Source organism: Chiloscyllium punctatum, chromosome 40, assembly GCF_047496795.1.
Source record: "Chiloscyllium punctatum isolate Juve2018m chromosome 40, sChiPun1.3, whole genome shotgun sequence".
In the NCBI taxonomy this organism is placed as follows: Eukaryota; Metazoa; Chordata; class Chondrichthyes; order Orectolobiformes; family Hemiscylliidae; genus Chiloscyllium; species Chiloscyllium punctatum.
Window position 1 is genome coordinate 9556807 of NC_092778.1, and position 24921 is coordinate 9581727.

Here is a 24921-nt window from a genome sequence, read left to right on the forward strand (position 1 = left end):
TGTGTGAAATTATGTCTTACAAACTTGATTGAGTCTTTTGAAGAATTAACAAAGAGGATTGACGAAGGCAGAGCAGTAGCCGTGATCTATATGGACTTCAGTAAAGCGTTCGACTGGTTAGCAAAGTTAGATCTTATGGAATACAGGGAGAATTAGCCATTTGGATACAGAACTGGCTCAAAGGTAGATACAGAGGGTAATGGTGGAGGGTTGTTCTTCAGACTGGAGGTGTGCCACAAGGATCAGTGCTGGGTCCATTACTTTTTGTCATGTATATAAATGATTTGGATGTGAACATAGGTGGTATAGTTAATAAGTTTGCAGGTGACACCAAAATTGGAGGTGTCATGGACAGCGAAGAAGGTTACCTCAGAGTACAACAGGAGCTTGATCAGATAGGCTGAGGAGTGGCAGATGGAGTTTAATTTAGATAAATGCGAAGTGCTGCATTTTGGAAAAACAAACCAGAGCAGGACTTTTACACTTAATGGTAAGGTCCTGAGGAGTGTTGCTGGACAAAGAGATCTTGGAGTGCAGGTTCATTGTTTCTTGAAAGTGGAGTTGCAGGTAGATAGGATAATGAAGAAGGTATTTAGTATGCTTTCCTTTATTGGTCAGAGCATTTAGTACAGGAGTTGGGAGATCATGTTGCAGCTGTACAGGACATTGGTTAGGCCACTTCTGGAATATTGCGGGCAATACTGGAAGAATGTTGTAAAACTTGAAAGGATTCAGAAAAGATTTACAAGAATATTGCCAGAGTTGGAGGATTTGAGGTATAGGGAGATGCTGAATAGGCTAGGGTTGTTTTCCCTGGAGCATTGGAAGCTGAGGGGTGACTTTATAGAGGTTTATAAAATCATGAGGGGCATGGATAAGGTAAATAGACAAGGTCTTCTCCCTGGGGTGGGGGAGCCCAGAACTAGAGGGCATAGGTTTAGGGTGAGAGGGGACAGAAACAAAAGGGACCTTAGGGGCAACCTTTTCACATGGAGGTTGGTACGACTATGGAATGAGCTGCCAGAGGAAGTGGTGGAGGCTAGTACATTCACATAATTGAAAGGCATCTGGATGAATATATGAATAGGAAGAATTTAGAGGGATACAGGCCAAGTGCTGGCCAATGGGACTTGATTAGGTTAGGATATCTGGTCAGCATGGACAAGTTGTACCGAAGGATCTGTTTCCTTGCTGTACATCTCTATGACTCTAACAAGTAGGATGTGTGTGTATAGATTTGGTCTCCTTACTTAATTTGTCACAGGAATCTTGGCGAGTTGCTGCAATGCATCATGTAAATGGTACACACTGCTCCGAATGTGTGTCGGTGGTGAAGGTAGTCAATAGGGTGTTTATCAGTTGGCTGCTTTGTATCAAGCTTCTTGGTGTTGTTGGAGCTACACTCATCCAGGCAACTGAGGAATATTCCATTGCACCTCTGACATGCCTTTTAGACAGGCTTTGAAGAGTCAGAAGGTGAGTTACTCACTGCAGAATTCCTTGCCTCTAACCTGCTCTTACAAACAAAGTGTTTATACGACTAGTCTAGTTTGGATTCTGGTTAATTATGTTGATAGAGAAGTATTTAGTGATGGTAATGTTATTGAATATCAAAAGGTGATGGTCAGATTCTCTTTGTTGAAGATGGTCTTTGCTCGGACTTGTGTGACATAGATGTTACTTGATATTGTCCAAGTCTCGCTGCGTATGACTATGGATTGCTTCATTGTCTGAGGAGTCGCATATGATGCAGAACATTGTGCAATCATCAACGTAAAGGTGGCTAGGTCTAAGACAGTACCCTGCAAAAACCCCAGTAGTGATGTCCCAGGACTAAGAAAATGTGGGCGGCACAGTGGCACAGTGGTTAGCACTGTTGCCTCACAGCACCAGAGACCCGAGTTCAATTCCCGCCTCAGGCAACTGACTGTGTGGAGTTTGCACATTCTCCCCGTGCCTGTGTGGGTTTCCTCCGGGTGCTCCGGTTTCCTCTCACAGTCCAAAGATGTGCAGGTTAGGTGAATTGGCTATGCTAAATTGCCCACAGTGTTAGGTGAAGGGGTAAAATGTATGGGTCTGGGTGGGTTGCGCTTTGGCGGGTCAGTGTGGACTTGTTGGGCCGAAGGGCCTGCTTCCACACTGTAAGTAATCTAATCAATTGACCTCCAATAACCACAACCATCTTCCTTTGTGCTGGTTATAATTCCAACCAGTGGACAGTTTTCACAGTGGCTCCAGTTTTGCTCAGATTCCTTAATCATAGAATCATAGAAATCCTACAGAGTGGAAAGAGGCCCTTCATGGCTGCAACAGCCCTCTGAAAAGCATCCCACCCAGATCCAGCCTCCAACTTTATCCCCATAACCTGGCAGTTACCATGGATGCTTCATATCTTTTGACTGTAGGAGGTAACAGGATCCCACACAGATACAGGAAGAATATGCAAACTCTACATAGACAGTCATCCAAGGCCAGATTCGAATCTGGGCCCCTGCATCAGCGCTAATCACTGAGCCATCATGCCACCCCAGTGGCACGTACCACAGTTAGTCAAATGTTGTCAGGGGTAGTCACTCTCATCTCATCTCTCATCATATGTTTCATTCATGTTTGGGCTTCAGACCAATCTCAACAAGAGGGATGTGGCAGTCTCTCAGAAAGGTGGTCTCAGGCAGCAGCAACAATGTGGCAAGAAGCAAGTCATGGCTGAAGGAGATGACCTGCTGGATCCTGATGTGCCCTGTAAAGTCTTCTTGGTGCAAACCTTGGCCTCTACTCATGGAGTCATGCATGGACAGAGGTGGAGGTGGGAAAGTCAAGCCATGAGAAGCTGCAGAGCAGAGAGCAGAAGTGGTCTTACAGATGAAGGGCTTTTGCCCGAAACGTCGGTTTTCCTGCTCCTCGGATGCTGCCTGACCTGCTGTGCTTTTCCAGCACCACTCTAATCTTGACTCTAATCTCCAGCATCTGCAGTCCTCACTTTTGCCTAGGGGTCTTACCGAAGGTCAGGGAAATAATCTTAAAATGAACTCTGCGACGCTCAATGAGATTATAGGCCCCAATAACCACAGACATTAAAACAAATTTAAAAATTAAATCAGGAAACAGTAGATGTGACATTAAATGTGACTTACTGTGGCCGGACTGGAACGGCTTCCTTTTTCTGTGGCTACTTCTGGGGCACAGGTCTTCAGTAAAATTGCCGGACTATCTTTGCAGATCTGATATATTGAGTCATCTTGTTATAATGTAGAATGGATCAAATTGGTTTAAGACTGGCATCTGTGATGTTGGCGACCTCTGGAGGAGACTGAGATGGATCATGCACTTGGCACAGCTGACTGAAGAGGACTTCAACTTTGTCTTTTGCGTTGAGGGGCTGGGCTCCCCCCCATAAAGCAAGAGGATATTTGTGGAGTCTCCTGCTCCAATTAATTGTTTAATTGTCCACAATCATTCAAAGAATGAAATAATAAATAATAATAAACAAGTTAGTGAGAATGAAAGCTAAAAGGTAAACACCCCATTTTCCCCCTCAAGATTCCTAAAGTAATCCTCAAGGAGATCTTAAGAAGAATCCTCAAAATAAAAATATTTTGACTGAGATATTGTACGATAGGTTTCTTTACTAACCCATTCACAAGTGTTTTACATTTACTCATTCATAACTCCTTACTAACCCATTCACAAGCCCCTATATTTAATAACACCACATTCCCATTTCATTCATTCATAGCTCCTTACTATAATAATTACATTCATTCATTCAGAAAACTGTGGTTCTGTAGTATATTTTACTGTTATAATATAAACTAAAAGTAAAACATCCCCTTCAACCCATTCATCAGGCATATTTCTACATCAAAAATGACCTCTGAATAGATGTCAATATCATTAGCAATACTTAATCCACCAAGTCTCCACGAAACGTTATAATATCAATCAGCACTTACCAACAGTGTCTCGGACCTGAATAGATTATAGAACACCAGTTTCCCCAATTAGTAAGTACTCGGTTAATACTTTTTAACTGGGCCATTATCCCCTTAACTGAAAAAAACAGTGCTTCCATGAAACTGTATGAATGAATGAAACTCATACTTGCAAATAGTGAACAAATCTCACAACCCAGCTGTGGTATTCAGTTTAATATCCTTTATTTTTCTATTAAGTCCAGGCTCTAACTTATTTTGAGCAGAGAGGCCTAGTATTTTTTCTCACATTTACTAACTTAAAAGACAAAGGTACTAACACCTATTAATTATGTAAGCAAACTGGACAGACACTCTTAATCCTATCAGGAGTGCAACCAGTACTTAGCAAATGTTTGGGCCATCTCTCCTGTTTCCTCAAACCGTTTTGTACTACAGTTAAAACAACGTAACACCATTGTGACGGAATTTTAATAAACGTAAGAATTGTGTATAAAGAGGCTACTCCAGGAACTGTATTTCAGCATTCTATTGCCACCTCGAACCTGTGCTCCTGCAGTTGCTGAATGAAGAGGCTATTTTCGCCAACCCGCTGATTTCGGTAATTATTTGAACATGATCCCACATGACGCAGCACCAAGCTCAAAGAAGTGGAGCTTGGTTGCATAACGTGAATAACCAAGTGGTGTGCAATTGTCTGATAATTTTACTTGTAAAGTGCACTATAAACCCAGACAGATATGCACAGGTTGAACGAGCAGAGTGGTTTTCCTATATAAAACAGTTTAACCTTACGTGAATATAGATTCAAATCCCAGAAGCCACTTATTGGAATTGCTCCACAGATGAGGAACTACAGAGAAAATGAGGATTTTCTCCTTAGAGCCAAGAGGTCAAAGGATATTTGAAGGAGGTGCACAGAATTATGAAGGGTTTACACAGAATAAATGACAACTGATTCCAATATCTGAAGGTTTGCTGATCTGACAACATAGAATTAACTTTGTGTAAGTTGTATGGGAAATAAAGAGTCAAAAAATGTGGCGCTGAAAAAGCACAGCAGGTCAGGCAGCATTCGAGGAACAGGAGAGTTGACGTTTCGGGCATAAGCCCTTCATCAGGAATAATCCAGAGGCAACACAAGATAAAGCTTTAAGAAATAAAGAGAGGTTAGGATCTGGAATGCATTCTCTCCCTAATATTGTTGTGTTAGGTGCAGATTTAAAGTGGTGTTCAAAAGGAAATTGGATAAATGCCTGGAGAATTAAAAGGAAAGCTGGTTGGAGGGTTGTTATTGGTGCTCAAACTTTCAGGATTTCACTTAAACTAACTGGTACAGATCCAATAGACTACTTTTCATCATTTATATAAATGATTTGGATGTGAACATAGCAGGTTCAGTTAGCAAGTTTGCAGATGACACCAAAATTTGAGGTGTAGTGGACAGCGAAGAAGGTTACCTCAGAGTACAATGGGATCTTGATCAGATGGGCCAATGGGCCGAGAAGTGGCAGATGGTGTTTAATTTAGATAAATGTGAGATGCTGCATTTTGGAAAGGCAAACAAAGGCAAGACTTAGGCACCGGATGGTATGGTCCTGAACAAAGAGACCTTGGAGCACAGGTTCATAGTTCCTTGAAAGTAGAGGTGCAGATAGATAGGACAGTGAAGAAGGCTTTTGGTATGCTTACCTGTATTGGTCAGTGCACTGTGTATAGAATTGGGAGGTCATGTTGCGTCTGTACAGGACATTGGTTAGGCCACTTTTGGAATACTGTGTGCAATTCTGGTCACCCCGCTATCAGAATGATGTTGTGAAACTTGAAAGGGTTCAAAGAGATTTATAAGGATGTTGCCAGGGTTGGAGGCTTTGAGTTACAGGGAGAGGCTGAATAGGTTGGGGCTATTTTCCCTGGAGTGTCAGAGGCTGAGGGGTGACCTTATAGAGGTTTATAAAATCATGAAGGCATGGATAGAGTAAACAAATGAGTCTTTTCCCTGGTCTGGGAGAGTCCAGAAGTAGAGGCCATAGAATTAAGGTGAGAGAAAAAGATATAAAAGGGACCTAAGGGGCAACCTTTTCTCACAGAGGGTGGTGTATGTATGGAATGAACATAAGAAGTGGAGGAGGCTGGTACAATTACAATATTTAAAAGGCATCCAAGTGGGTAAATGAATAGGGAAAGGTTTAGAGGAATATGGGCCAAATACTGTACTAAACGTATTTAGGATATCTGGCCAGCGTGCACGAGTTGGACCGAAGGGTCTGTTTCTGTGCTGTATATCTCTATGACTCTACGACAGAATGCCTTCCTTCAGTGTTGCACCATTCTATCAAACCACATCACAAAGGCACTCAACAAGAGCTGCTGAAGGTTAAAAGGGTTGGCAGTGCTAAGGGGTCCCAGAATAAGAGGTGTATCATAACCCATGATTTCTCTCATGAGGAGCAGTGACCTTATTGAAACATGTATAACCTTGAGAGGATGTGACGGGATGAAGGCTGAAACAATGCTTCTCTTGATGGTTTAAAAATAAAGGGTCTCCCATTTAAAATTAGATGAGGGGATAGCATTTCTTTCTGTCAGAGGGACATGAGTTCTTGAACCCTCGCTCCCAGAGAGTGGTGGAGGCAGAGTCGTCAAAAACATTCAATAAAACAATACCATGATATTATTAAATGGAGGAACAAGTTCATGCGTCAAATGATTGACTGCTTCTCCAAACTTGTATCCTTGTATTTCTGATCAGCATTGATGATCAGGATTCTGGGAATATTCTTTGGGGTATATTGGTCCCATGTTGTAGGGAATGGAGGAGGAAAATACCATCCGAACGTATTGACAGAGGTGTGGATGTGTGGAGGTAGATGAGCATTGCCTGATTACATTTGTGAATTGGCTAAGCTACTCAAACATACTCTCAGAAAATTAGACAGGAAAGAGGCCCTGGTATACACAAATGTATAATGGATTTGATAGACCACTGGCCATTTCATGATCCTTGCTGCCTTGTATCTGTTTCTAAACCAGGAAAAGAATTTCCTACAGGAAGCACAATGAATTAATGAGGTGAAATTTGAAGAGGTTCCCTACTTCCTTACTAGTCCATAATAATTATCTCCTACGGCCACTTAACTGAATATCCTACTCATATTCTGAGTTAGTAGTTTCAAACTCCATTTTAGGAATTGAGTGTACAATTAATACTAATACTTCAGCACAGTACTGAGAAAGTGCTGCATTCCTGCACTTTTCATAATGTTGGTCCTTTCATTTTCATGATCAATTGACTGTAAAAAGTTTACTTCTGCAAAATTACAAGATGTGATCTGTCAAGACAAGAGTGAAATGCTGGTGGCAATGTTTTTATCTGTAACCTCTGAATGAACTGTGCAGAGCAGCAATATATCCAAAAGCATGAATAGAGATAAGAAAACACTTAGTTGTTTTCTCAGGTGTCAACTATTGTAAGTTATTTTGCATATAAGAAATAGCAGTTATGATGTGTTCATGATGATATAATCTAAATAATAAGAACTGTATTTTCTATAAATAACTCTTGTATGAAAGTGCATATTCCCTTCCTTAATTTGAATTGAGCTTAAATAAACTGCTGTCAACTCATGTGTTTTTCTTCAAATTATTTTAAGTGCTACAGGCAAATTATGGTGCTGTCAGTTTGTTGAACACTTATTTACAGTTTTGGTGATTTCTACTGCTGAATTTCTGACCTTCATCTGTTTTAGTGGCGAGCTAGTTAAGAAGTATTAAAGATCATAATTTCGGATAATCCATGCTTGACCAATTCAGGTTTCGCGACAGTTAACTAATTTGTAATCGTTAATCAAGACTGCATTACAACAATGATTACATTTCAGAATAACCACATGAATCCATGTAAGATTCTGTAAGTCCCACTTTAGAAATAGAACTAGTCTAACTCAATATTGGGTCACAGGCAGACTGGAACCTCCCGATTTTAATGCATTGTCTGAAATGGCACCTATTGTTAGAAAAGCTGAAGCTATCTTGAGAATGTAACTTAAAAGTGTTCTGGGATTTACATATTAAAGACCAGAAACTTGCATAGCCCTTCTAAAAGATGAAAGACTTAATCTAAATTTGTTTAATATATCATTACAGCTCCATGACACTGAAACCCTTTTGCTATAAATTCTGTGTCTTATGGTCTTGTTCCACAACCACCTGATGAAGATCAAGCGCCTCGAAAGCTAGTGCTTTCAAATAAACCGGTTGGACTGTAACCTGGTGTCGCGTGATTTTAAACTACATTTCAGAAGTTCATCATTACCTATAAAGTGCTTTGAGAGACTCTGAAATTGTGAAAGACACAACAGAAGTGCAAGACTTTTTTTTGAATGAAGACTGTGCACATATCCCATCGTTCCTGTACCTCAGAAAAGGGGAAGAGAAAAATGAAAAATAGTAGCTTTATATAGTGTCTTTTGCATTTTCCAAGTGTCCAGAAGCTCGATAGAACTAATTAAATATATTTTGTCTTGTAACTTAGGCAAACAGGACAGCAAATTGCCCAAATTCACAAACAGCAATGAGATGAATAACCAGAAAATAAGCTTTAATGATATTAGTGGATGGATATTATTTGCGAGGGTCCCATGGAGACTTCTCTTGTTTTGCTTCAATAAGAAAAATATATCTCTAGATTCTCAATTACATATTGAGGGATGGAAAGGCTGAGTAATTCCATCACTTTAAAAGGTTTCCAGGATTGGACACAGCAAGATAACTACTGACTGAATTTAATCGGCTTTGTTCTCACTGACTCATCATCTACCATTTGAATAGTTGTAACAACATTGGTATCAATCCTGAGCATTGGGATTCTCAACATTTAGGGACCTAAGTCCTTTTGAAATATTTATGTGGGCTTTACATTTACATCAATACAAATGGCAAACACAGTGTCCCTGTAAATTCCAGTCCAGACAGGAGCAAGAAATCTCAGCTCCCAGGGATTGTCAGAATTTATGAGTAACCATCATCCACTTTCACTGAATGGTTTCACAATTCATGAGGAAATGGCAAGTGATTTAACAAGTAGCCTGCGTTCCCCACCCTTCCACCATCATTTACCTAAGTGTGACTTTCACTAATGGTTATTGAAAGCAGCCTGTTTGTTAAGTTTAAAGGAGGCCTTCAGGACCACATATTAAACTTCACTTTCCCAGAGATTGCAATGCCGACTCTATGACTCTATAAGCCTAGTTGCTGCAAATTTGTTTCCCTCAAATCTGAGCAGTAGTTATCACAGGACTCTTTATTCCTTTACTAAATTGATTTATGTCATCAGGATCTTCTGTTCAATGAGTGATTTTGCTTGAGTTGTTCCAGTTCCAATATTAGCGTGATCTGTATGAAGGAGTTGGGAATTGTGTAATTCTTAAAGGGCCGACAGTGTCTGTTGATCAAAGGACCAATGAGGTCTTGCTGATTGATTGGAAACTTGTTAATGGTGTTTGGCTCTCTGAAGACAAGCCGTGCAATCTGTAAATTCCATTTCATAAATTATTCCTGAACTGCACATTTCCAGGAACTGGCTATTCATATTTCCAGATGTGCTATTCTCAGCACACTGCTGACTCTTCTTTAAACATTCGACTTATCTGAAAAACTTGACTGCAGAAGGATCGACAGTTTCAAAGCTGAAAATCTGTGAAGTACTCAGATTCATTTCTCTGCTCCATTTTGTTACAACATAAAATGATTTCCAGCTACTGAGTAGATTTAAAATGACAATAGCAAGCTGAATTCATAACTCTTTAGGTATTCTGTCAGATAAGCTCTTCTGAATGACAAAGACCTCACTGCATGCCTTCTGCTTTTAACATTGCCTGAGATTTACAGCTCTATTTGATTTTCAGTAATGCATGATACATCTTGCCTTTCAAAATATCTGGTTATTTCAAACTGCTTTAGCGTCATTAAATGTGATCGCTAATATAGACCGGTCAGACTGTGCATTGAAAGCTCACACAATCATTAATATGATAAAATATCTTTTTTTTAAGTTTTGCGCTTGAAGGATTAGTATTGGCTAGGATAACTAGTTGAACAAAAGAGATCTGAAATATAATAAAAACAGAACTTACTGGTGAAATTTTGCAGCTCTGGCAGTGAATCTTCTTCAACGCTTTACTGTTTTACATGATGTGCATTTAGAAGAAGGGAAATGACAATCAGAGGGAAATGACGGGGAAGAAATACTTGGAGGAGCGTTGGTATCATGAGTTGTTGGAGATTGCACTCCTTAACATCTGAAAGGAAAAGAATTTTTTTTTGTGAAAGAATTGAATCAGGCAAAGGGTGAGATGACATTGTGGGGCTAGCTTTGTGACATGGTGTGCCAGTACTGCTGGAGAGAGTAGGTGAGTGCCTACATATGACAACATATGATATCAAATAGGGATCTCAGGATGTGGCCAGAACTACAGCCCAGGGAACATTGTGCATCTCAGAGAGACCTGCAATTCTGGGTGGAATCAAAACCTTTCCTTTGACAGCCCCTTCAACCACTAATCACCACCGTGCAGAAGGCACCAGCAATCGCAAGTTCCTCTTCAAGCCATACAACCATTTCGACTTGGAAGTATATCACTGCTCCTTTAGTGTCAACAGATAAAGTCACAGAGACATAGAGGTGTACAACATGGAAACAGACACTTCGGTCCAATTCAACCATGCTGACCAGATATCCTAACCTAATCCAGTCCCACTTGCCAGCACCTGGCTCATATCCCTCTAAACCCCTCCTATTCAAAGCCAGCTAGATGCCTTTTAACTATTGTAATTCTACCAGCCTCCACTACTTCCTCTGGCAGCTCATTCCACACATCCACCACCCTCTGCATGAAAACGTTGCCCCTTAGGCCTCCTTTAAATCTATCCTCTCTCACCTGAAACCTATGCCCTCTAGTTCTGGACTCCTCAAGAAGATTGATTGGAAACTTATTAATGGTGTTTGACTATCTGAAGAGAAGCTGTGCAATCTGTAAATTCCATTTCATAAATTATTTTCGAACTGCACATTTCCAGGAACTAGCCATTCATATTTCCATTGTGTTGCTGGAAAAGCACAGCAGGTCAGGCAGCATCCAAGGAGCAGGAAAATTGACATTTTGCACCTGATGAAGGGCTTCAGCCCGAAACGTCGATTTTCCTGCTCCTCAGATGCTGCCTGGCCTGCTCTGCTTGTCCAACAACACACTCTCAACTCTCATCTCCAGCATCTGCAGTCCTCACTCTTTTCTATAAATAGACCTTGTCTATTTACCCTATCCATGACCCTCATGATTTTATAAACCTCTATAACGTCATCCCTCAGCCTCCAACACTCCAGGGAAAACAGCCCCAGCCTATTCAGCATCTCCATTTAGCTCAAACCCTCAAACCCTGGCGAAACCCTTGTAAATCTTTTCTGAAACCTTTCAAGTTTCACAACATCCTTCCTGTAGTGGGGAGACCAGAATTAGATTCGATTACTTACAATGTGGAAACAGGCCCTTCGGCCCAGCAAGTCCACACCGACTCACCGAAGCACAACCCACCCACACTACAGGCAATTTAGCATGGCCAATTCACCTAACCTACATATTTTTGGACTGTGGACAGAAACCGGAGCACTTGGAGGAAAGCCACGTGCACACAGTATTCCAAAAGTGGCCTAACCAATGTCCTGTACAGCTGCAACATGACCTCCCAACTTCTGTTCTCAATACTCTGACCAATAAAGGCAAGCATACTAAACACCCTCTTCACTACCCTATCTACCTGTGACTCCACTTTCAAGGAGCTATGAACCTGCACTCCAAGGTCTCTTTGTTCAGCAACATTCCCCAGGACCTTACCATTTTAACTGTCCCGATTTGCCTTACTAAAGTGCAGCACTTAACATTTATCTAAATTAAACTCCATTTGCCATTCCTTGGCCCATCTGCTCAAGATCCTGTTGTACTCTGAGGTAAACTTCTTTACTGTCCACGACACTTCCAATGTTGGTGTCATCTGCAAACTTTCTAACTATGCCTCCTATGTTCACATGCAAACCATTTGTATAAATGATCAAAAGCAGTGGACCCAGCACCGATCCTTGTGGTACACCACTGGTCACAGGCCTCCAGTCTGGAAAGCAACCCTCCACCACCACCCTCTGTCTTCTTCTGAAACTTCCTCCCTAAAAGCATTGTCAGTTTATTCTCAGCAAATTCACAATAGCAGTTCAACAAGGCAGCTACCCACCACCTTCTCAAGGACAAACAGGGATGGACAATAAATGCTGGCTCAGTCAGCATCATCTAAATCTCCTGAATGAATTAAAATAAAACATCAGCTTGAATCACAATGGAGTAAGTTGGAACCAGAGGAAAAAGACATGAAGGTGAGATTTGGTAGGCAGTTGGAGAGATATGATAAGCAGGAAAGGTGAGTAAAGTCAAGGGGACACATGGGAATCCTGTTGGAGAGAAGAGCAGAACTTCAAGGTTGGCAGTCTTAGAAGAGAAGAGGCAGTGAATTAAATACTAAAATATAAACAAGCTCTGAGAAAGAGTCAAACATTAACTCTGTTCCTCTCTCCACAGATCATCTGGCAGAACTGACCTACTTCTTCTTCCTTGTCATCTTTCACTGTCACTTCAGAGGTCAGATTTGCTTCAATATTTCATCTAAAGCACAGCCCATACAATCACGTAGCACTTGGTCTTTATAGAAGCCTGGATTCATCCCTCAGGTCTCTAGAATTAGGACTACAACCCAAATCAACTGAGCTAAGATTACCTGCTTAATAATAGTTATTGTGTGTACAGACCTGGTCTCTATTTAATCTTAATCATTTTGAAATGGATGGATAACATAATGGGAAAGGTCTACTCTTCACTTGAAGAGGATGGTTGGTCTCCAGTTACTAGCAGATAATCAAGGAAAGACCTTTTTTGAAGAAAACAGATCTGGCCAGTAAGTCAGACAGAGAGTGTTAAAGATTAATACTGATGCAGTCTGGAAGACTGTAATCTCCTGGCAGTCAAACCGGGCAATGGAACATGTTGTAAATACTGTTTAATAAAATGAAAATAAAATCATTCCTTCCATTAAAGCAATAAATTATAGTCACCATACATTGTCAAACACCTCAGATCTATGAAAACAGCTAGTCAATTCAAATACCAACTTCAGGGAGATTCAACATGGTGACAATCTGAAACGTCTGTTGTGTTGGGCTCTTTGCCACACCTCCAGGTAAAGTGGGCTCCTCCCACTACCCACCCCGCCCACCCCCCCACACAACTTTAGCCACCCCTGAGGAAGATTTTCAGTATAAAGCAGAGAGAGCACCTAGAACCATTTAAATTAGGATCAGGGGGTTCTGGAGTCGAAATGAAGACATGTAAAGGAGAAGGACCTGGGGTAGAGAAGCAGGGAGGGCACTCCCTACTGTGTGGGGCACACCTGCAGCTTCTGCTTCGATTCCCAAGGAAGTGTTTTTCAGCTCAGTGGAGCAGCAGTATCTATTCACGAAGTTTGGAAATCGAAACAGTGCTGGTACCGATTACTGCCATGCTGACAAAGCATGAGCAGGAGATCCAGGCTCTGGACTGGCGCATGGAAGAGATCGAGCAAAGGACTGCAGCCTCGGTGACCGTGGCAGAGAACTCTGAGGGGTGGGTCCGAAACTTAGAAGGCCAAGTTCAGGCCCCGCAGGAACAGATCGACGAACTCCAAAATCGAGGTTGGAGAAAACCTTACATGTCATGGGTCTTCCAGAGCGGGAGGAGGGCAAGATCTGGCTGATTTTCTTGAGAGGTGGCTTCCAGAGTTGCTGGGGCTGGAGTTCGAGCCGGGTTGGGTGAGTGTGGAGCAGGCCCACTGGATCATGATGCTCAGGTCCGGGTCAGATCAGTGCCCGCGCTCAGTCCTAGTGCGACTCCAGCTCTATAAAGAAAACCACTTAATTGTAGAAACGTCCAGAAGACTGGGAAGAGATTCACAGGCTCTGGATTATAAAGGTTCGAGGATAATGTTTTTTCAAGACTTTTCTGGGGCCATAATTAAGAAATGGAAGACTTTTGATCATGTTAAGAAAAAAATTAAGAGATTTAAATATTCCATATTCTCTCAGGTATCCAGCAGTACTATGTTTTAATTATGGGGATCAGTCTACAAAGCAAAAAAATTTTTGAACTTGCTGAAATAATAGAGTTGGACCGAGGGGGAAGGACAAAAAGATATGTGCAGACAATGACATAATGATTTTTTTTATCTTCTCTTTCGTTGCTTTTTTCCCTTTTTTTGATTGTGAGCCTAATAGGCTTAGTATTGTTTTGGTGTAAAATCTGGCTTGTTTTATGTTGCATCTGTTTGGCAATTATCTGTTATTTTACTGTTCTATTTTTCTGGGTGAGGGGTGGTTACTTCTTTAGTGTAAAGATGTATGGGGTTGAGATGTGAAGGGGGAGGGGAGGGCATCCATTGATAACTTGCAGGAGTGTAAGTAACGTTCTTTTTTCTATTGCCTGAGTTTGGAGCGCGGTCTTAACTGGAAGGAGCCAGGATGGCTGTAATATTGAGTGTGAATGCCCCCTATGGGTGAGGGGCATGATCGCTGGAGATTTGTGGGTTTTGTGTTTATTTGTTTAAGTTAGGAGTAGTGGTTAGCTGTATAGTTTTAGTAGTGTTTGTAAAAATAGTCTTTAGATTTGATAAGGTCTGTGTTTTTTCCACTTGCCGCACATTGAATGAGCTTCTTTCTCTCGGGGGACTGCGGGCTGTAGTGTGTGGTCATGGCTAGCGATCTGTTCAGATGGTGAACCTGGAGTATAAAGGGAAGCCATTCTCCATTAAAAGGAAAAAGTGCTCTCAAATTTTAAGACGGAAAGGGTTGACATTGCTCTGCTGCAAGAGACACATTTAACCCATCGGGAACATCTGAAGTTACAGCAGGGGGCATACAATAAGGTAAGGTATACTTCTCCTCCTTCACTTACAAAAGCAGAGGAGTGGCCACACTGGTACAAAGGAACCTCCCATTTTAGGTGATAGATCAGGTCAAGGATGAGTATTGACGGTTTATCGTTCTCAAGGCTCTGATACACAGAGAAGAGTATGGCATCCTGAACGTTTACTGTCCCCCAGCGCATCCTCTCAAATTTTTGGTTGACATGGTCTCTAAATTAATGGCTCTTGGGGTGTGCCATACGATTATAGGAGGAGACTTTAATTATCTCGTGGACCTGAGGTAGACAGGATGCCACGGGTTCTGTCGAGTACACCCCTGCAGTCTAGATAATTAGTGGACTTGAGTAAGGAGTTGGGGCTAATGGATGTGTGCAGGTGTCTCCACCTGAACGGGAGGGATTTTACCTTTTACTCCCATCTGTACAAGTGCCACACAAGAATTGATATGTTCTTTGTTCCATTGGTTTGTTTGAACTTGGTGTTGACCTGCAGGGTTGGGAGCATAACTACTTCAGACCATGTGGCTGTGTATTTGGATGGTAAGGCTAAGGATAGTGGAATAGACACACGACACTGGCACATGGATCCATTTCTGTTGAGAGATGGCAACTTTGTACAGTACATCACAAGGGAGTTCAGGGCTTTTTGGGACATGAATCAGGGTACAGCCAGTAATCTATTGGTGCTTTGGGAGACCACCATGACATATTTAAGGGGTCTGATTATTTCATACTCAACAATGAGAATGAGGCAGAGAGCAGAACAGTAATGGATGCTTGAGGCCCATCTGAAGGCAGCTGGGTCAGCATATTATACCAGACCACCTGTGATTAAGTTACAATGGATCACAGCTCTCTGGGCTGCTCTGAACTCTGCGCTCACAAAGTGGTGAAGAGAGGGGTCTCCTTTTCAAAGCCAAGACTGTTTGAATATGGGGATAAGCCAGGTAGATACCTGGCTCGCCTAGCTAGGAAGAAAAGTGCTCTGCAGTCAGCTGTGTCTATTAGAGAGAGAACTGGCAACATCACTTGCGAGTTGAAAAAGATTACTGCCAGATTTCGGGAATTCTATGCAGAGTTATATCAGTCAGAGGGCTGTGGGGATGGAGTATGGAATCCTTTTTTGCAAACCTGGAACTCCAAATATAAACGCAGATCAGACCTCCTCCCTTTTAACGGACCTCTGACAGTTCAGGAGGCACAAGAGGGAGTAAGGCAGCTCCAAGGTGGTAAGGCATCTGGTCCAGACGGGTTCCCGAGGAAATTTGACAAGGAGTTCATACACATTAGCTGAACCACTGCTGGAGATGTATAGCCAGGACTGCCTTCCGCCCTCTTTTAGGGAGGCCAATATCTCCCTTATTTTAAAGAAAGAGAAAGACCCTGAGGATTCCGTGTCGTACAGACCCATCTCGTTATTGAATGTAGACTTCAAAGTTTTATCAAAGGTGCTGGGTCTGAGGTTGGAAAAGGTGCTGCCCACTATTATAAAAGAAGACCAGATGAGTTATATTAAGGGCCGCAGCTCTTCCAATAATATCAGGAGGATATTGAATATAGTGCAAGTATGTCAGCAGGGATTGATTCTGGGCTAGGTGGTCTCCCTGAATGCAGAAAAGACATTTGATCGCGTGAAATAGTCGTATCTCTGTTCTAGATCACTTTGTTCTGAGAAGGGCCTTCGCTGGGTGGATGGCAGTGTTATATAGAGACTTCAAGGCGGCAGTTATCACGAATAGAATCAAATCGAGCAATTTTAATGTGGGGAGAGGCATCTGACAGGGATGTCCCCTCTTGCCGTTGCTGTTTACCATGGTACTTGAGTCATTGGTGGAGGCCATCCAAAATGACCCTGAAATAGTGGCACCAAATGTGCTGAGAGGTGTGAGGGAGGAGCAGAGGATTGCTGGGAAGGTGAGTATAACTGTTTTAAAAACTTACCTCAAATGTCGGGGCCTCCATTTGCCGAGAGGTACGAAGGAGGAGCGAAGGATTGCTGGAAAGGTGAGTAAAAAAACAAAATTTTTTGAACAGAGCGGTGAGGAGAGAGGGCGGAGAGATATGAGGGCTGCTGGAAAGTTTTTAAGTGGGTGAGATCTAAACCCAAGATCCTACACCATAGGACCTCCCTCCCACCTACCTCCTCTACAATGCAGTTGCATGTTCCTTCTGAAGAATGTGGGAGGTGAGAGACACGACGCATCTCTCTGCCGACCACATCTGCGGGAGGTGCACCCAACTCCAGCTCCTCGAAAACCGAGTTAGGGAACTGGAGCTGGAGCTGGATGAACTACGGATTATCCGAGAGGCCGAGGGAGAAATTGAGGGGATGTACAGGGAGGTGGTCACTCCTCAGACACAGGATAAGGACAGCTGGCTTACAGTCAGGGAGAGGAAAGGACACCAACAGATAGAGCAGGGATCCCCTGTAGCCATTCCCCTCAGCAATAAGTATACCATTTTGGATACTGCTGTAGGGACAGCCCACCAGGGGAAAGCCATAGTTATCAGGTCTCTGGCACTGAGCCTGGCACTGTGGTTCAGAAGGGAAGGCGGGAGGATTGAAAAGCGCTAGTGGTAGGGGACTCAAGAGTTAGACGGATTGACAGGAGATTTTGTGGTCAGGAATAGGACTCCCGGAAGGTATGTTGCCTCCCCGGTGCCAGGATCCAAGATGTCGCCCATCGGGTTTACAAGATTCTGAAGGGGAAATGTGAGAAGCCAGAAATCATGGTACATATTGGCACCAATGATATAGCCAGGAAAGGGATTGAGGATCTGAAAAGTGACTACAGAGAGTTAGGTTGGAAGCTGAAGAGCAGGACGAGTAGAGTAGTGATCTCAGGTTTGCTACCAGTGCCACGAGATAGTGAGGTGAGGAACAGTCGGCGAATGTAGCTTAACATGTGGCTACGAGGCTGGTGCAGGAGGGACGGCTTCAGATACCTAGACCATTGGGATCAGTTAAAATGTGTCTGCTTTAATGCAAGAAGTGTCAGAAATAAGAGTGATGAACTTAGAGCATAGATCAGTACTTGGGGCTACGATGTTGTGGCCTTAACGGAGATGTAGGTTTCACAGGGGCAGGAATGGTTGCTAAATGTTCCAGGGTTTAGAACTTTTAAAGAGAACAGGGAGGGTGGAAAAAGAGGAGGGGGTGTAGCATTGCTAATCAGAGAGTGCATCACAGCTACAGAAATGAAGGTTGTTGAGGAAGGTTTGTCTACTGAGTCAGTATGGGTCGAAGTTAGTAACAGCAAGGGAGCAGCCACCTCATTGGTGGTTTTCTACAGACCCCCTAACAGTAGTAGAGAGATTGAAGAATTGATAAGCTGACAGATTTTGGAAAAATGCAGATGTAGCAGGATTGTTGTTATGGGTGATTTCAACTTTCCCAATATTGACTGGAACCTCCTTAGTGCAGGTGGTTTGGATGGAGCCGTTTTTGTCAGGTGTGTTCAGGAGAGTTTCCTTACTCAGTATGTAGACAGACCGATGAGAGGAGAGGCCATTTTGGATTTGGTGCTCGGCAATGAGCCAGGAAAGGTATCAGATCTCTTGGTGGGAGAACACTTTGGTGACAGTGACCACAATTGCCTCACATTTACCATAGCCTTGGAGAGGGAAAGGCACAGTTACCAAGGGAAGATATTTAATTGGGGAAAAGGAAATTATGACGCCATCAGACAGTAGTTGGGAAGTACAGGCTGGGAGCAATTGTTCCACAGAAAGGGCACAGCAGACATATGGAGACTGTTTAAGGAGCAGTTGTTGCAAGTGATACACAAATTTGTTCCTGAGAAAGGCTTGGCAGGAAGGATTAGGGAGAAACCAAAGGCATTTTATTCATACCTGAAGAATAAGAGAATGATCAGGGAGAAGGTAGGGCCGATCAGGGAAAACATAGGGAACTTGTGCGTGGAGTCTGAGCAGATGGGGAAGCCCTAAGTGAGTTTTTTGCCTCAGTTTGCTCTAAGGAAAGGGACTTTGTTGTGAATGAGAACTTTGAGGAGCTGGGATACAGACTTGACCAGATCAAGATTGATAAAGTTGATATGCTGGAAATTTTGGCAAACATTAAGATTGATAAGTCCCCAGGGCCAGACCAGATTTATCCTGGATTGCTCCGGAAAGTGAGAAAGGAGGTTGCTGCTGGTGAAGATCTTTGCCTCCTCACTCTCCACAGGAGTCATAATGGAGTATTGCAAGGAGGTGAATGGTTTTCCTCTTTTCAAGAAGGGTAATAGAGAAATCCCTGGCAATTACAGACCAGTCAGTCTTATGTCTGAGGTCAGCAAGGTTTGGAAAGAATTCTGAGGGATAGGATTTGTGAGTATTTGGAAAAGCATAGTGTGATTAAAGGCAGTCAGCATGGCTTTGTGAGGGGCAGGTCGTGCCTAACTAACCTTACTGATTTCTTTGAGGAGGTGACAAGACATGTCAATGAAGGTCAAGCAGTAGATGTGGTGAATATAAACTTTGGCAAGGAATTTGATAAGGTTCCCCATGGTAGGCTCATTCATAAAGTCAGGAGGTATGGGATACAGGGAGATTTGGCTATCTGGATTCAGAATTGGTTGCTAACAGAAAGCAGATATGGAAAGTATACTGCCTGGAGGTCAGTGTTGCGTGATGTCCCACAGGGCTCTGTTCTTGGGCCTCTGCTCTTTGTAGTTTTAATAAATGACTTGGATGAGGAGATTGAGGGGTGGATTAGTAAATTTGCAGACGACACAAAGGTTAGAGGTGGCGTTGATAGTATTGAGAGCTTTTGCAGGCTGCAGCATGACACAGACAGGATGCAGAGCTGGGCTGAGAAATGGCAGATGGAGTTCAACCTGGATAAATGTGAAGTGATGCATTTTGGAAGGTCGAACTTGAATGCTGAATATAGGATTAAAGACAGGATTCTTGGCAGTGTGGAGGAACAGAGGGATCTTAGTGTTCAAGTGCATAGATCCCTCAAAGTTGCCACCCAAGTGGATAGGGTTGTTAAGAAAGCATATGGTGTTTTGGCTTTCATTAACAGGGGGATCGAGTTTAAGAGCCGCGAGGTTTTGCTGCAGCTCTACAAGACCACACTTGGAATACTGTGTCCAGTTCTGGTCACCCTGTTATAGGAAAGATACAGAGGCTTTGGAGAGAGTGCAAAGAAGGTTTACCAGGATGCTGCATGGACTGGAGGGCTTGTCTTTTGAAGAGAGATTGAATAAGCCTGGACTTTTCTCTCTGGAGAGAAAGAGGAAGAGAGGCGAAGTGATCGAGGTATAAAAGGTAATGTGAGGCTTGGATAGAGTCAATAGCCAGAGACTTTTCCCCAGGGCAGGATTGACTGGGACAAGGGGTCATAGTTTGAAGATATTAGGAGAAAGGTATAGAGGAGATGTCAGAAGTAGGTTCTTTATGCAGAGAGTTGTGAATGCATGGAATGTGTTGCCAGTGGCGGTGGTGGAAGCAGAGCCCTTAGGGACATTTAAGTGCCTGCTGGACATGTAATTAGACAGCACTGAATTGAGGGGTGCGTAGGTAAGGTTATTTTATTTTACATGAACCTCTCTAGAATCTGTCTCGCTTGTTTAGATAGACTGCAGCAGATTTTGATGCTCTAGTATAAAAATGGGGTAATGAATCTGTAGCCCACTTTTTATTGGTTCCCATTTTCACTTCCACTTGTAACAATCTATCCCATGCCAGGTTTCCAAATATCGAGGGGAAATTTTAATTCATTCAAATTCCACACATTTCCACAAAGTTTTCTCAAAAAATTTCGGGGAATAAGTTGCAAAGTCTGTGTTTGTACATATGTAAGACTCTCCAGTTTTAGATTCTTGCACCAATGGACACATCTATGTTCCCGCTATCAAACGCTTTCATAATTTTAAAAACCTCCATTGCATCAGCCCACAGTCTTTTCCTGGTTTGATAAGGTCTTTAGACTGATAAATCTCTCCTAATGATCATTTGATATCAATATTAGACTATATTACATTCCCTACAGTGTGGACACAGGCTCTTCAGCCCAACAAGTCCACATCGATCCTCCGAAGAGAAACCCACCCCCCCTGTATTTACCCCTGACTAATACACCTAATACTAGGGGCAATTTAGCATGGCCAATTCACCGAACCTGCACCCAGAGGAAACCCACGCAGACACAGGGAAGAATGTGCAAACTCCACACAGACAGTTGCCCAAGGCAGGAATTGAACCCGGGTCCCTGGCATCGTGAGGCAGCAGTGCTAACCGCTATGCCACCGTGCTGCCCCTGTATTGTCCTGTAAATCTGGTTTGCAACTTCTCCCATGCTTTCCCATCCTGTTATATTTGTAAATTCAGTAAAATTAATTAAATTATATTTAAGAGAAGGATCACACTAGCACTGTGAGGAGAAAAGAACGAATAAAATACGACCTGTACTTTAGAACTGTAGGATGTCCAGGAAATCTGTACATTGGGTTTCCCCATATTCCCTCATGTTTTATACATGGCCAGGTAAATAACATGGTTATAAAACAATGTAGCACATAATCTGATGCAAAATAGCATCATCAGTTGGTACACGAAAATCTCTGTAGCAGTTGAGATAATTATATGTGAAGGCTGACTGATGCCCAAGAGGTAATCTCTAGCTGATGAGCTGCTATTTGGATCAATGCCACATCATTTCATGGACAAAATTCTGGTTATAGCAGACACTGGCTTTGAATTTCATCTTCATATACTGCTGAAGCAAGAAAGACAGACTTCTATGTTAAAAATCACTGACAAACATTCTTGCCAATGCATTCCTGCTTCAGGCAATGGTTAAGTTTTCATTAAAGGTTAAATATTGACAGACCCCCAACCCTCTCCCATTTGTGATCCCTCGGAGTGCAGAGCAATGCTCATTTCTCCGAATGTACAGATGCATTATTTAACACATGCCAATTAACAAGCTATTGGTCCATGTCTTGAGTATTCTGTTATCCATATGGCTTGGGAAAATAGAACATTTGCGAATCACTGCATGAATGATTTGTCCACTTGAAGAGCTAAATCAAAGGGTGCATTGCAGCTGCATAGATAGTGCGACTAGATCGAAACCAAGCCAGTGTGGATGCTGGAAGTCTGAAATTAAAAACAGAAAATGGTGGAAATACTCAGCAGGTCTGGCAGCATTAGTCGAGAGAGAGAAACCGACATAAAGTTTCGGTCAATCAGAAACTATTCTGATGAAACTAAAAATAAAAGCAAAATACTCCAGGTGCTGGAAATCTGAAATAAAAGAAAAAGGAGAATCTCAGCAGGTCTGGCAACATCTATGGTGAAGAGTCACCATACAGTCGAAATGTGAACTCTGTTTCTATCTCCACAGATGTTGCCAGACTTGCTGAGTTTCTCCAGCATTTTTTGGCTTTACATCAGCCTGAATCATTGACCACAGTTTCCTGGTGCTGCAGTGACTCTGTTCATGTTCCAGAATGCCAAGGTTTCTGAGATCTCCACTCAAATGTTAGGTCCATCAGGCAGCAAGTGAGCTGCCATCATTGTTCCTGCTTTGTAAAGAGCTAAAAATCTGCCTCCGACATCTCCCAAGCCTGTTGGATTTAGTACCAGCAGCGCCACCAGAATCAGTGACCACTACTGGGACTGCATGCAGTCTGGTCAGGCAGCATGGAAACCACCCAGTAATAGGATGTGGGATCAATTCTCAAGGGCCACTCAGAAAACGTCCAGTGGCAAAAGCCAGGGGTGTTAGTAAGGACAGGGGTGTGTTACTGTGCAGTGGCCATTACAGTTGGGTAAGGGAAATGGTCTCCTCAGGCCACAGGGTGAACCAGTTTGAGCTGGGAAGGAGGCTGCCAGGTGTTTGCCAGGAGGTCTCTCCATCTTGCGAAGGCTACAAACGCCATTGATAAAATAGCAGCAGCAGGAAGAAGCCTTGAATTTGTAATGTTTTTTTTAATTCACTTGTAGGATGAGGACACCACTGGTCGAGCCAGCATTTGTTGCCCATTCCTAGATTTTCTTGAAAAAGGTGGTGGAGAGCTGCCTTCCTGAAACACAGCAGTTCATGTGCTAAATGGCCACCTAAGTGGCTCAGGTCTGCTACTTTGCCAACATTGCTGGATTCTCTCAGGTGCAGCGCTCTCTACGTACATTGCTTTGGGATGACCATATCAAAACGTGGGTATGTTCATGAATAAAAATAGCACCCATTTAGTCAATATCCAAGTCATCAATCATCATTGCTACCACAACTTAGAGGTCTGCTCCAGGCAGCCTGGGAGAGGCCATGATGCCTGTATCCTTGGAATTTCTCAATTCCCTGTTTCATTTAAAGGATCAGATGCTTACAAGGATGACTGCTGGGAGACAAGGCCTACCCTCCGCAATCATGACTGACGACTCCATTATATAAACCCCTGACTGGGATGCAGTGCGGGTACAGTGCAGGCCATTCTTCCATCAAGGGATAGGCCTCCTGACAATGGGAATTCCGATGCTTGAATCAATTATTGGGGAGGCTTGCAGTACACAGAGTTCAGACAGAGCATGTTGCATAATCTTAGTGTGGTGCATCTGCACTATGGGAGCAGGCAAAGATTGGATGTGACAGACGCTGAAGAGCTGGGAGAATGACAACAGTTGTCCAAGGAGGAAGACAAAGACATTGAGCAGAATAAACCTCATCCTCACCATGGTATAATGGACATGTGTTAGGTGGCATGGTGGCTAAGTGGTTTGCACTACTACCTCACAGTGCCAGGGACCCGGATTTGATTCCTGTCTCGGGTGACTGTCTGTGTGGAGTTTGCACATTTTCCCTGTGTCTGTGTGGGTTTCCTCGCGCAGCCCAAAGATGTGCAGGTTAGTTGAATTGGCCATGCTAAATTGTCCATAGTGTTAGGTGCATTAGTCAGAGGGAAATGGGTCTGGGTGGGTTGCTCTTCGGAGGGTCAGTGAGGACTTGTTGGGCCAAAGGGCCTGTTTCCATACTGTAGGGAATCTAATCTCAACAACAAGGTAGGCAGGACGCATGTTTGCTATAAACATTTTGTTGCAAGTAACTGCGATTCACTCCCTGATGTGGAAGACACATGGGCACTGCACTGAGCCAGCTGGTAACATCAGTCCACGGTCCTCTGGCAATCTAGGGTAAAGAGGATAGCCCTTCTCTTCACTACCCAGTCCACCCGTACTCCAGGTCCCTGCTGGCAAAGCAGTGTGCCAATTGGCTCTTTTGGACATGGCAATGAACAGCAACACACTGTGAAAGGCAATTCCTGGCATGTAGCATTTATAATCGTGTCCAGTTGATGTTTAAATATGGGATCAGAAGTGTGAAAACCACAAGGTTCAAACTCTTGTGAGCATTTCCAGCTCATTTGCACATTAGCAAGTTTATAGTATGCATCATACCAGAGACTGTTAAGAGGACCAGCCCTTCAGTCTGACTTCTTTGACATCTTTAGTTACTGTCCCCACCAGTCATCAGGACACCATCCCAGTGGAATGTGCTTCTGGTGCTGTCAGTGTGAATCCTTTCAGACTCAAATACAACTGTGTGCAGCTCTGTCTTTCCGATCAGACACTAAGCCGAGATCCTGCCTACCCTCAGCTGGATGTAAAAAATCACATGTACAATGTTTGAAGAACAGAGAAGTTTTCATGGGTGTCAAGAATTATCCCTCAACTAATACTGTTGAAGAGAAGATTTGGTCATTTTTACTTTGCTGTCTATATGAGTTTGCTATATGTGCTAAGTGGCTAATATGCTTCCCATGTTGGGAAGTACTTTCAAAGTACTTTGTTGGCTCTAAAGAGCTTTGGGACTGAGGTTCTGAAAGACACTATACAAATCTCAAATTTATATGCAAACTAGATAGGTAGAGCAAATTAAAATCCTTTGAGGCTGCTATTTTAGCACCAACATTACTTTTCTTTTGACTTATAGTCCTCCTAGGACTTTAGTCATTTCTTTTGTCTTGGTAGTAATTACAGCCTGACTGCTTATT